The sequence below is a fragment of the Thunnus albacares genome, chromosome 23, assembly GCF_914725855.1.
Source record: "Thunnus albacares chromosome 23, fThuAlb1.1, whole genome shotgun sequence".
Classification (NCBI taxonomy): domain Eukaryota; kingdom Metazoa; phylum Chordata; class Actinopteri; order Scombriformes; family Scombridae; genus Thunnus; species Thunnus albacares.
The window spans coordinates 12,424,442-12,436,921 of record NC_058128.1 but is presented as its reverse complement, the minus strand read 5'-3'; the positions used below and the strand labels follow the sequence as shown (position 1 = coordinate 12,436,921).

The 12,480-nt window shown below is 39.9% G+C and overlaps 1 protein-coding gene across 1 annotated transcript in view; it reads right to left on the bottom strand.

The window, feature by feature from the left end:
• cacna2d4a (calcium channel, voltage-dependent, alpha 2/delta subunit 4a) overlaps nt 1-12,480 on the bottom strand; it is a 90,327-nt gene that overhangs the window by 22,784 nt on the left and 55,063 nt on the right. The gene's annotated exons all lie outside the window — the stretch shown is intronic.

Sequence of the window (12,480 nt, the reverse complement as noted above, 5' to 3'; positions counted from 1 at the left end):
AATCATCCCTATTGGCAATAACAACATTGCACTAACTATGTTAAACAGTAACTTAACAGTAACACAGTAACACTTAAAAGCAGTGTTACTGCCCTCAAGTTGAAATTTGTTAGCCTGTTTTACCTCTGTTGGGTGTAGTTGTGTTAGGTTAGAAGTTGCCCCTGTAACCACACCCAACAGCGATGTCACAGTGTACTGACAAGACTGTCCTCCAAAGAAAAATGACACAATAGGTCGTGATGTCAGTTGGCCAAAAGCAACTTATAGTTACGTTTGAGTGACAGATGCCATCTAACGGCTGTAGTAATTATGACCTGGAGCGGTGCCGCAATGACTGTGAGTGTCACATTTCCAACTGCGAGCCAGGTTTTTTTAAAAAATAACTACTAACTTTAACCCCATGGTTGTTATTGTAGCCATGACCACAACGGTGGCCTAACTGTAAGGATGTAGTAAATTTAAACCACAGCCTATGTTTCTCTAACCTTAACAAAGTGATCATTTAACCCAAACCGTGATCTTTCCCTAAATCTAAGTGTTTTTTGTGTATAAACTTAATTAGACCTTAACCACAGCATTGTCACATCATAAAACAATTATTTTTTAACAGTGATTTGTAACAGTTTTGGAAAAGCACAGACAAATGATGTCCTTCTGATTACTGTCAATAGGGGCGCCAGATTAGAAAGCGCTCCTATGTGTTGTTCTGCAGCGGTCAAACAATGTTTAATTCAGAGGACTGACGTACTTCTATGAAAACATAAACCACTGAAAGTTGGCAAAAACAAGATTTTGGGGAGTTAAGTAATTCTTTCATTTCTGGGATCTGACACGGTAAGCTTGTCAAAAATACATCAGAAGGGGCAAAAGTAGAGCAGCCAGATGACCATACAGGTTTGAAGCAAAACTCCCATGTTAGTTATCACCATAACTGTCTGTGTTAATCATCCATCACAGTTTAAAAATAGACTTTTGGGTTCAATGTTTCCCTGTTTCCTCATCGCTTTCTGGCCTCGTCCAACATTGTTGTAAAACGTTACTGTGATCCAAGATTTCAGTAAAAACTTTGGTTAGCAAAATTATTTTCTAGTTTACTCATTAATCCAAAAACTTTCCACTTGTGTGTTTGATATTGGAAAAAGTTATTGATAATTAATGTGTCTTTTGCAGCTAGTTTGAAACCTTAAATGTTAGTGTTTTATTTGAAGTGACAGTGGACAACATGATTACTGTTTATCTGAACAAATGTCAAAGACTCATGTCTGTGTCTTTTCTGCTTTCATGTACACACAGACACACACAGACACACAGACACACACACACACACACACACACACACAAACACACAAACACACACACACACAGTCAGTGTTGACTACCCACAAACATACTGCACACATCAACACTGACAAAGACACAGACATGCACAGAGATGATAGCTTTCTCATTTAGAAATGTCACTTGTGTTCTATTTCTCTCTGTCTCCCTCACAAACAAACAAACACATAATTATAGTTTTTATCCATAAATGTCAAACATACATTATGGAGAGAGAGACAGTTCAGAACATTTATGTTTTTTCTTATTTTTTCTTACTATTTTTCTTATTGTTCCTTCCTTCCATGTCTTTCTTCCTCTCTCTTTCTTTCTATCCTCTTTAATACGTGACTGTTTGAGCCTGTGAAAACTGAATCTCTCCCTCATTCTAACCTTAATCTTACCATCAATGTATTCAAAGGTCTTGACATCTTTCATCAATGCACACAAATCATAATCTGCATCTTGCCTCATTTCATGTTCTTTGCTGTCCTCCATTACATGTTGACCTGGGGAGTATGGGGTTTAGTTTTTTCTCTGATGATTTTAACTGTATGTATTATTTTATTGTTGTGCTGTTGATGAATTAATATTACAGAATCACAAAGACATCTTTGCACTCCCTGCTGTCTAAGCACTGCTGATATTGCATTCCTTGAAATTGGTTTGGGCTAATTAGGGGACTCAATCGTATTTGTCGAATGAAAAAAAAAAAAAAGTTGTTTGCTATTCTAACTCCCAAGTATTGCTGGTGGCATCAGTAAATGAAGTTACGGCATTATCAGTATTTTAATAAACTGTGCGTGGGTGCAGTGAAGTACTTTTGTGGCAGATGTAATATATGCAGAATGACAAAACTTTGATCTCAGTGGAGTAAACTGCCAGTCCAACTGGGCCACATGGATATATAGTATGAACAGGACTTTTCAGCAATTATATGCTGATTCACTACTAGTACTAGCACTACTATTAGCTTCCTACTTTGGGTTTTATTTAGAATTTTTGACTGGAAGTTATTTTCTATTCTGGCTGGTTAGACGTGAATAGGAAAACCAACATAAAAATGCCTGATTTTAGAGGTCCCTGTGGACAGAAGTGGTAGTGTTTTCCCAGAATACTGCAAGAAGACTGCATTTCCCATGAGCATCATCGCCTTGTGTCATTAAGATCTTGGCTAGCGCGTGCATTTGTTTTGGAAGTGAGTGAAAGAAAGACGTTATTTACTTCTAATAGTATTTTTCTTTTTTAAAGACAGCTGTTTGCAGGATGCATAACGATGAGGTAATGTATCTATTTGTGACTCTGTACAATTAATAATTGTAATATGGCGATAGTGAAACTAAGTAAACTTTATTATTGTACCGTTCATACACCTCGGTTACATGTAAGGCTGCATTCACCACCAAATCCAGCAATGTGGCACCATCCCGCAGGGTTGTGCGGAGGTGTGGGTGTGTTTATTTGTGCTTTAGAACTTAACCGCTGTGAAACAATCAGAAACGTTTTATTTCTCAGATTCACTCCTTTATTCTCAATATACCACCACTCGCTCTCTTCATTCACTCTCTAGCTCGCTCGACCACCACTGCTTCTCTCGCTGATGAGTCTAACTTTACTTTTAACGTTATCAAACGAAGAGAAATGTCCTCCCCCCACCTTCTCCTCGTCCTAATAACATCCCTGTACTCCCTCATGCTACAATGCTACATGTCTTGTAAACAAAGGCTCTTCCGGTCTGCGTGCCGTAAATCGTTTTGTCTGATTTTGCAGGGAATCTGACACGGGGGCAGGCATTTAGAATAACTATTTAGAAATAGTCAATCTTCTCACTGATGGCCTCGTTTGCTTATGTAGGTCACATAAAGGCATCAGAGGCATCATGAGACAGTTTCATAACTAGTTTAAAAGTTCCTTGTAGTAACTTTCATTGTCCTACTATTATCCAGCTATTATTACTCTCTTATTTGGTTGATTCCAGTGCATAGAGTTTACCACACAGTTTACACAGTTTGTTGGAAATTTTCATCAAACTGACTTATTATAGCAGGCAGTTACTAAGCAAAAACATTAAATGAGTGGTACTTCAATTAGCATTGTAGGAATTGAAGCTTATTCTACAGTTGTAAGTCACTATGTACGCAGGCATCCTTTATTTGACTAATATCTTCCATCCCACATCATTTTTAACACTATTTTTAAGGTTTCACAACCTTGACAAATATGAAACTCGCTCCACACACACAGAACCAAAAATAAATAAATAGATAAAAAATTGGTGTTCCCAAAAACAGCAGTGCTATGTTCACCATATCTTCAGCAGATCCCATGACTTTCTGATGGAGAGTGTTCAATAAACTGATGTTGCCTGGCAACAAACACTGTTACATTATGGGAAATTCTGGTCGTGTCCTTAGAGAAAAAAAAAAGTTCAGTAACGGCTGGTTATAATGATCAGTTTGAAAAAGAAATCCTTGACGTCTGAGCCGACACAAAAGCCCACGCACAGACACCTAGACACAGACTTCTAAACATACAGAAACACACACAAATGTTCACTCACACAATTTAAACTTACGGACTCCATTGCATTGATGAAATACCTTGAAACACGGGATAAATCGGACAAATCGGGCAAAGATGTCCTCACATACGGATGCTCACACACACACACACACACACACACACACACACACACACACACACACACTCACTTTTGGACACTACATAGACTTACATTAATTTCCTGGAAACTTACCCTAACCACTGACCCAAAAATCTGCTTTTTCCCAATTGGGGACATGGCAGACCACACACACACACACACACACACACACACACACACACACACACACATACACACACACTCTCACGTATGCACACAAACATATAGACACACATGCAGCCACACACACAAGTAAGAACAACCTGCTGACTTCAACTCATTCAATGTTGAGCAAATTAAAAACCATTAAACCCAACCTCTTACCTTAAACTTTAAAAAGTCACATCATTTTTTGTGACAACAAGAAAGAGGCACACACACACACATACACACACCTCTGTGCTGAAGCTCGCTAACCTCAGAGGAGTCGCCGGAGGCTGCACTGACATCACGTTACCAAAGCAACAGGCAGAGGACTGGGATTGGACGAAAAGGATGATGACTCAACCTCCCTCCCTCATCTTCCTCCTGTCTCTTGCCATAATCTCTCTCTCTCTCTCTTTCTCTCTCCCTAGAAGTCTTTCACTTATGTGCAACTTTTGAACGTCAAGGATCCAGACAGATGCACGCACAGGCAGAGCCTCATGATATTCCTTGATTAAAAGAATGGAATGGTGGCACATTTTGGCCTGGACTAAACTAACTTTGAATTGTACAAACAGGACACACACACATACACACACAAACACACAGATAACCATCTGAGAGTAGCAAAAATTGGTACAAAATATTCTGACAAGTAGGTACCTCGTTCCCAATGGAGCAAGCCAAATACCAAACACTGAAGAGAGAATTTAAGGCATCAGGAGAAAGTAGACTTTATGTTCATGCAGCTGGTTTAACAGTGAAATCCACTGATACAGCTGAAAGTTGGACAGAGGATTCTGTCACCCCCGTTTAGCAGTCTTGATGGTGACAGAGCAGTGGTGATAGAGCGTAAAATGAGTGTTCCTTTTTCTTTAAAATGGAAATAAATGCTGTTGACATTGGGTGTATGTGTGTGTGGACCTTCTAAGTCAGCAGAGCCTACCTTATTAACCTAGTTTTACAGCCTTCTTGAGCGGGCCTGTTGGAGGCACGCTCACTAAATCATTCATAGTGGAGAGACAGGGAGAAACATGTTCCTGTGTGTGTGAGAGAGACTGACAGAAAGAAAGAAAGACAGAAAGAAAGAAAGAAAGAAAGAAAGAAAGAAAGAAAGAAAGAAAGAAAGAAAGAAAGAAAGAAAAAGAAAGAGTTGGTGGGAAGCTGCTGTTGTTTTCTGATTTCAATGTTTATGGTAGTTTGTGCTCATAACAGGGTTATTCTGTCACATATTGAAAAAGAATTTAAATGGTGACACTTTGAGACACTTATCTGGTGTGAAATGAAATTCAATTACCTACTCAATCTTTTATTATTGATCACATGGTCCACCCATTTCTGTGCCGGCTTCAGTGGGGGTTGCTAGGTATAGTTGGGGAGCACAGGTTTAGGAATAAGTTGCTGTACAGACATGATGGTAAGAAAACTCAACATCACATCAACACAGTTGTAGAAGTGACAACTGTTAAATAAACATATACCTTTAATCTTTGTGGAAAAAGGTCAAGTTAACTCCTCCAAGCAACCACTACTGCTACTTCCATGTTGGCCAACACAATGTCTACACAACGTCACGTGCACGTTAGCGCAGCAGGGTGACTGAAAACACGACTGAAACACCTCCTGTGTAGACAAGCTGTAAAAATGAAATCAGCGGAACAGATACATTGCTTATTACTGATTGATTTAGGCAAAACTAAACAAAATACCCCCTCCAAAAAAAAAAAAATTATTATCAGGCTATAATTGGTAGCCGTATCGGTAGGCCAACAGTTTCCATCAGCATCCAGTCACCATGCCAATCTAGGCTAAACATGTCCTAACTCCAGCTCTGAACCACTCAGACATGAGACTGATCCTCTCATTTCTATTATGTAAGCAATTAAATAAGCATATTTTCAAAAATGTTGAACTATTCCTTTAAGGCAAAATAACATCAGTAAAAAAAAGAGAAAGAAACAAAGAAAGAACAGAAAATCTACCTAAAATAGCTCTCCTCCACTTATTCATCCTCTCCTCCCTTTGCCATCTCCTCCTCTTTTACTTCCATGTTTTCTCCCTTAACTTCCCTCCCTCCTCTCTCTAAGAAGACAGATGGTGTTCGCTCACCTCTCCCCTCTTTATCTCTCAACTACCGCTCTCTCTTTTTCACTCTATTCTTTTGCCCTCTTGTCTGTCTTTCTTTCATTTCTGCTCTGCGTATCTTTGTTGTTCTATTGTTCTCTCTTTCACTCCTTCTCTACCTCCTACTTTTTCTCTTATTTTCTCCTCCCTCGCTCTCGTCTCCTGTCTGGCCCACACCACTCTCTGTCTCTCCCTCTTCCTCTCCTCTAGGAAATCCCTCTCTACCATCTGTCTGGCTGTGATGAATTCGGAGCCTTTCAGAACAAATCAACTTGGCCAAATTAATGAGACTCTCCAAGGGGATAAACTTGGTGTGCTGTGTGTGTCTATGTGTTTGTGTACGTGCGTGCGAGAGAGTGCGTGCACCTAAAGTACTTCATAATCCGTCGACTCTACCGCTTAATTTATCCTGCAGTGACAGATAGCGTGTTACAGGGAAATACAACAGACAAGTCTGACTGCACACATTGAGTTTCTTAAACTATTACAGGTCAGGACCCCAGATGGGCCAATATTTGGTCAAGCCCTCATGTTAACTGCTGTTTTTTTTATGTGGGTTAGAAACTACAATCACTTTTAACCAAACGTTCCAAAAACAAGGATGTAAGGTTTTTGGGGTCACAAGTAGTTTATGTTATGCATTCCAAGCCAAGTTAAGATCATACTGAGCCACCTAGTAGGGTTATTAGCTACAGTTTTAGCCTTGTGATTGCTAGTAGCACTGGGAAGAGGGAAATATAACTTTGTGTTTGCTGGGAAGATGTGAAGTTGTACTCAAAAATTATGGTGTTTCAAATAGAGGTATACCAGTTTCACTAATTTATTCTATCTCATTAACTAGCAAGACTGGTGTAATATGAGTCATTAGTACATGTTCTGTCACTTGAAGAAAATAATTCAACATTCAACAATATAATCAAATAGTTAGTGTGAGTTAATCTTTATACAACTTTGTAATTTTGAAACACAAATGCTATAAGTGTATTAATAACATATCATTATTATCATTATTATAGTCATTTATCATCAAAATAAACACAGTGTTTCTGCACAGTGTGATTAATGTCATCTCAATGCAGGTAAATTGTTTATGTTATATTCAAAGTATTGCATATAAATACAGTAAAATGTACATTTGGGGCCCTGAGTATAATGCTGTAGATAAAATGAAGCCTGTTAAGCTGCTCAAAGTACACAAGGAATTATCCTTCGTCATGTTGTAGTTTATGTGAAAAAATGTAGCACTTGTTGCTTTTGTCCCCTTTTGTGTGTAAATTTAGAAAATGAATTTATGTCCTTTTGAGACAGGATGTTAGGGTTGGTGATTAATCTTAAGTGTAAACTAATGGGCTATGGAGTGAAGGTACCAGTACATGCTACCTTACCTGATTTAATGACATGATTTATGATGATAGGTAAAAAACTGTTTTTCTATGTAGCCCAATTCTATCACCAGTCTCTAATATGCATAATACATTATAGTTCTTTACAAAACAGAGTTAGAAAAGTGCTTCATGAATACCGGACATACTTTTTTTGTGAAAAGAATTAAAATGAAAAGCAATGGGAAATACAATAGGCATGACTGGTAAAAATGTGTTTCAGGGCATGAATTAAGAGATGATTGATTTCTAATGGAGCAATCCTCGATGACCATATTGACCGAAAGGCCATAAAACTGTCTGGTCAATATGAGGCTGATTCACTGATGATAGAAAACACTGATGAATGGGAACAGAGACACCAATGACTCCTGGGATGAAAACATGGTCATACACGATATGTCTGTACCTGAGTGTGTATGTGTGTGTGTGTGTAAAGATGGATAGTGCCTTGAAGACACCTGCTCTATGCAGGAACTGGTGGTTGTAGCACTAAACGTGCCAGGCCAGACCTGGTGTTAATACAAAGACTAGAGCCAATTCATCTTCACTGACACTCACCCAATAGCACAGTAAATTACAGAGCAAGGGAGGGGGTGCTGGGGTGTTAAGAGATAGAGAGACGGAGAGAGAGAGAGAGAGAGAGAGAGTTGAAGGAAGAGACAGAACTGGTAGAGGAAAAAGAGAGAAGAAAGAGGGATGTTGCAGACTTATACTTCACACAGCAATTTCTAATGAGCCCAATAGAATGGGTTTAAATTCATATATCATCAATATTAGAGACATCAAGGAGTGCAGGGATTGGATCATGTCTCCTAGATAATAAATAAACCAATATTCCTGCAGCTGGGGAATGAATATATCTGCTAGAGATATGCTGGGTGAGACTTTAATAACCAGGCAAAAAGGTTAAAAAACACACTTTTTTGCTCCAAACCACTGCTAGTAATCATTTTTCATAACACGTATTTCCTGCATCATTGATGAAACAGAACGGGCCATAAAAGTCTCATTGGCAGGAGGTGCTAGCACTTAGAATAGATCCCCATGCCAGAAGGCCTCTTTGCCAGACACATAAACAGCCTGAAAAAGTGGACACATCCCTCGGAGGACCAAATAAATCAAGCTCAGCTCACGTTCTTATCTAGTGTTAAAAAACCTTTTCCCTTTCAATCAGGGAACAAAGTCTCAACGGAGCTGCCTGAGGAGATTGGGCCAGTCACTGTCTATAGACTGGTGTTTATGGAATTCAACTAACTTTTAAAAGTCTTTTTTCAGCCATCATTTTTAGCCTGTTTTCCTGTATATTGCACTTGGCCATTTTTGGTCAGAGCAATGCTACTAAAATAGAGTGGGCTACCACTGCAACTCAGGATTCATCTTTTCCCAAATGCTAAGGATCACCACTAACGATCAGTGGCATGAGCACAGTGGGGGATGACTGTCCCTGAAGCAAGGTGCTGCTTTGGCCTGTCAAATATATACAAAGTCCCATTCCTAGCAGATAGCTTTGATAAATGAACAACACAACACTGCGATAGAGAATGAAACAATTGCTGTTTAAATATATAGATAAATAAACGTATATAGATAGAGTCATAGGGATATTTCTCCCTGGGGAGCCATAGACGTGGCCTTGGCGCTAGTGGTGGAGGGGCGAATCTGCAAAAAGTCATTGACTGCAATGACATCGGAGAGACAAAATAAGCAAAGTGGTTTAAATACTCTTTGGCCAAAATGCCCATTACTTGATAGGAAAGCTGACAATCAAATCCCATTGATCTGGATAATAACAGAAAGGTGGAGCCCAAGAGTATAACCTGGTGTGCAGTGTTTTGGTGTCTGATAAGCCTTCAAACTGACAGGTCTTCTGGTTTTTCGATCTCGATTTCATTCCGAACGCCCAGTAAGAGCACGATGCTCAAAAAGGGTACGGGTGCATGACACGGTCTGGGTCACTTTCAGCTTAGATCACAGGCCACTGTCATTGGTTACACACTGTCATGACAAACAAAGTCAAGTTAAGAGCGAACAGTTTGAAAAATATGTTGGAAAATTACTTGTTAATGTTGAACGTGGAGGCTCTGACAAAACTCGATCGTTTACTCTTAAACAACTGTGTGTCCCTTGATTCCTGAACGGCAGGTAAAATAATTCAATGAACTGATTTTGGATTTTTTGCAGGCCTTCAAGAACTTTTCTCAAATTTGATACCAGAGCGTCGTTGAGCCTGCCGCTGAATCCTCACTAGCTGAAAGGTTGCGTAACCGCGGCTAACCCTGGTCAATGATCTCTGCACTCTGAAGGGGAAGGACAGGACTAATTAGAGAACTAATTACCCCTTTGGGATAACACTCACATACAGAGCCATTACTGTTGCTGTTATAAAAGCAGATGTTCTTTCTGCTTTAATATGTCCTTCAAAAATAACAGACAACAAAATTAAGCTTTTGTGTGGAAGGGATATAACCTATTATATATATACTATCTACAGCTTTTCCAGTCATTCTAGCAAATCATCTTTCATAACCACCATTGAAGAGTGTGCCCTATATAGCCAGCACTGGCAGCAGCTACTGGCAGCTAAAATAGATTTCTGTTTGCCAGGAAGTACATGCAAGACCAGTGGAGCCAGCACAGCACCCACGGTTGGACAGGAAATTGGAGGACTCATGTTCAGGTTGTATTTTTGTGCGTGCTGGGCAGCTGACCAGTCTAGTATTTTAATTGGCCTGTGCAAAGCCACGGAGCTGGTGACACACAGTTCTGTGTGCAAACTCAGGTGTTATTGGCTAGTAAATAAAAGGGCTACAATATGATATAATAAACTATCATTCAGACAATGTATCTATTGAAAATTGAATATATGAGTAAATGTGAATCATTGCATGCATTCCTTTTACTGTCCAGCTCTAGTAATTAGAATAAAAACATGAGGGAAAAAGGCTTAAATCTGCATTAACTAATGTATTTGGCCACTTGAGGGCAGCTCAACAAGCTGTAAACACAACACTGACATCGCTTTGCAAAGCTGTTATGGCAAGCATGTTAGCAAACAGTTGCTTATTTACACATCCAGCAGATATGGAGCAACATTAGCATACATTTGGAGTCTGGCCAGCTGACAAATGTAAGTCCAATATTCACTCTCCTTTGCTTTGGTTTCCACCAAGTCCCGAGGGAAATATCTGGCTCTTTAGTTACTAAATGGTCCCCTATCTTGCCAAATAGTTGCTGACTTCGTCTGTTTGCTGTTTAGTGCTGGACAGGTAGCATACAGTGCTTCTACTAGAGCTTTTTTTGCTGAAAACAGCTTCCTGCTGTGGCTTGAGAGTGGTGAGAGTGAACCTAAAAGAAAACTGTGACCGTAGAGCTGAGGCTATCTGCAGAGTCAGGTGATAATTTACTGTGTGTTTGTCACTATGAGTAACATCTTTCACATTACATAAAGTTATTTGATCCCTTGTTTATATGAAAGTATTGACATGCCATTGAGTTCCATTTAGTAGTTTTCATACCACATGTTTCAGGAAGGTCAGAGGTTAGCTACACAGCTACACAGCAGTGGCCTCAGAGCTGGCAGGGATTGATGTATTGCTCAAGGACACTTCAGCAGAAGAGACATTTGCAGCCACAGGGCTTAAATCCCAGCTGTCTGATTGATTGACAATCTCTATGACAACCATATTAAGCAAAGCAAAGTAAACATATAACAGACTGAAAATACACAACTGACTTGTGCTATGAAAAGAAAGTCAGTATAAAAAACACCTGGACCACGAGTGCTTCTCTTAACGATTCAGGTGCCCTAAGAGAGAGAAAAAGACGCTTGGCTGGTGAAAAAAGTTTGGTTCGATCCCTTATGGAAACAACTAGTCTCTCATGTAGGCGCCGCCAACTGTGCCAAATGATTCACATGCTCATTAACAGCACAATGTGTGTGTGAGTCAAGTATGATTCAATCCATGTAAGGAAGCAGCCAAGTAATTATATGCTGTGTGCAAACAAACACACAATCCCCCTACCAATTCATATCCCCTCGTACATCCCATTACTCCCATTCCAAGCTCTGTCTCTGTCTGTCTCACAAATTGTCGCTGGTGTCTTCCAAAGGAAATGTTTTTTCACAATGATTTTCACTACTGAGCACACACACATTCAGTTTTACTCTAACCTTAACCACAACCGCATCATGCCTAATCTCAAACCTTTATCCAAAACTTTAATGTTTTACCTTCTGGCAGCCAGCTTTGTGTCTCCACAATGTGAGTAATACAAGTGCACAATCACCCTAAAACATGCGTGCACACACAACCATATGCACACACACACACAAAGCCTGCCGTTACGAGAGCTGCCACAGGGAACAGAATGAAAACGAAAGCCGAGCATGGGAGACGTGAGGAGAAAAAAAGGAAAAAGAAAAGAAGAAAAAAAATCGAGGGAGGAGAAAAGCCCATGTGGCAGAGGGAGATTCTCATCTTCACTGAAATCAGCTGATCCCTCCCTCCACCGCTTCAGTTTTCTTTCTTGCATCTCTCTTTTCTGTCTCTCCCCTTCCCATCCCTCCCTGTCCTCTGTCTCCCTCTTTATCTTCCTCCTTCCTACCCTTATCTTTTTCCTCTATTTCTCTCGCCACCTCCCACTCTACCTATCTCCCTCTACTTTCTCCTCCCTCTCCTCCTCTCTCCTACTCCCCCCTTTTTCTCTCGATCTCTCTCTCGGCTTCCACTCTTTCGTATTATCACTCTCTGTATTCCACCTCCCTCATCCTCTCTCTGTCACAGTGGGAGATCTGCAGGCAGACAGAGGCAGCATTCACTAATGTTACTATATTTGACAAGGCACACA